Below are 2,344 nucleotides of genomic sequence, written 5' to 3'. Positions count from 1 at the left end.
GGAGCGGATAACGTGTTATTATTTGTTTGTGTTTACAAATCGTTATTATTTTCCAGGGGTGTATTGCCGGAGGATTATTGTTTGGTCGCCAGACAAGGATTTTTGTAAAAATAAAAAGAACATTTTCCAAATTGGATTACAGTTTTTACATGTGATTGTTTCTGCACTGCATCACCTCTGCATCTGGTCTTAATCAGCAGCCACTTTGCCACAGTCCGCCATAAATGACAGTTGATAGATATTAGAAATATATATCACAACGTGTTTTGCCTTGCACCGATTTACTACCTTGCCAGAATTTGCACGACAGTTAACAAAATGGCAAGGGATGTGTGTGATAAACATAAAAGTCAAATTTGACAGTTTTCATTTGCGTGCACAGCTAAAAAGGGCAAAAGCAAACCTCAGTAATGTTATCATTTTATGAAAATGTGTCTTTTGCCACTTTGTTTATTGTGAAGAATCTACAATGGCAGGGATTTAAAAAAAAGAAAAAAGAAACAAAAATGTTGTATACTTTTGTACTGTAAAAATGTATAACTAACTACTGTGTGACATCCTCTGCTTTATTGTTAATTCAGTGGGGCAAAGTTAGGCCTTCACAACCTATTATTCTAGAATATTTATTTTTTGGTAAAAAAAGCATTGCAAATCGTAAATACTTTTGTTAGATTTAGCTGGGTCGTGTGCAGCATGTGATTGGAACAGGAAAGTACAATATGTTAGTAATCTACTTTAAGTTAGGTATTGTATTAATTTATATCAATTTATATGATTGATTAACCTATTAATGTTGTCAAAGCAATACAATAATACTACTTATACAAATCTAGCAAAACACCACAATTTTGTCTCCAGTTTATTATTAGAAGGCCTGGGAATTAAAATTCAGTAGAGTTGAGAGGGACTACTGTATTAATATTTTTAATGAGAAACACTGGCTTATTGTAGAAAATAAGTGAAAAAAATAGAAGTGCATATGCCTATATTTTTCAGATGATATACTTTGTATTTTTAGGACAAATTTGCAGTGCAGCCACCAGTAAGTGTTTATTTGAGAACCACTGTACTGGAGGTCAGGGGCAAATAGTGAATATTCTTTCAATGTAAATGAATATTCAAAATATTCTTTGGTTTTGAATTGGCTAGAAAACAAAAGTATAATTCATACCTGGATGGGGTAACCACCCCCACCACTGTGTGGATTTTGTTTATTTTGTATGGTTTGGGTTATGTAGCATGGGTGATTTAACTCTTTAAACTCAGCCTCATTCATTTCGGTGTGCCGGCGTACCGAACTTTATGTGCATATTACTCAGGCACCGTAAAGCCACCTACTTTGGGCTTGTTTAGTACAGACCCGGCTCTTTCAAATGACGTATCAGTGTTTGTAAGCGGTACTCCTAGCTGGAGCTACGATCGCCTGAAGGGAAGCCTCTCATTATGTGACAGAGTTCACAGTTTAGGTTTCGTTTTGAGTCGATTGCTTGAGGAAAAAATAAAACATCAAATAAATATGCATTTACAAAGATACAACCTCAATTAAGCATATGGAGGCAGTTTGCGGTTGTCTGCTATCGCACAGAGCATTGCAGTTATGAGCTGTGTTTCATTTCCAGTCGTGATTACTCACACCTGTTTTTCTCCCACTTTGTGAACTCTGTTATTGCTTGGCATGTCTAAAAATGCAGGGGTCTGATCAGCATTTTCCGATCTGTCCAAGCTGGACCTGTTTGTTAGAAACGCTGAAATTGTAAAAGCTTCTCATTGAATTCCTCAGGAAGTTAATGAAGCTTCTTCGAAAATGGCTGCCTGTATGTCATGGGTGACTCGAGATTGGGCAGTAACGTTTTGGTTCGTCTTTTCTCAGCAGTAAGTCACGTTGTTGCTTGTGTATTCTGGCAGTGACGTTTTTGTTCGTCTTTTCTCGGCAGTCAGTCACGTTGCTGTTTGTTTACTTGGGTAGTCATGTCTTTTGTTGACGATTTTAATACACGCATCATTATACTGTACTCGAATTTAAGATGCAGGCTATTTTTAAGAAGCAAAAAATTATTCAAAAAGTGCGTCAAATTCGAAGTAATATGGTAATACGCACTCTTTGGCACCAAATGCAGTACACTTCCAGCAGTGAACCCAACAAATTACTGCAGTGTTTAAAGTCTGTGAAACCAATGTCCCAGAGATAGGAGCAATCCATTGAGTGTCGGCAGACCTAGAAACAGGAGCAATCCATAGAAGCACATCTCATATGGAATCCTGAGGTACATGTGAATTTGTAACATAACTGTGGTAAAGCCCCCCAGGATCAAGGCTGGTCTGCACCCATGAAGTAGAACCCAGA

This window comes from Acipenser ruthenus, chromosome 21 (genome assembly GCF_902713425.1).
Source record: "Acipenser ruthenus chromosome 21, fAciRut3.2 maternal haplotype, whole genome shotgun sequence".
NCBI lineage: Eukaryota > Metazoa > Chordata > Actinopteri > Acipenseriformes > Acipenseridae > Acipenser > Acipenser ruthenus.
The sequence above is the reverse complement of the archived record's forward strand: the minus strand, read 5'-3'. Positions refer to the sequence as shown.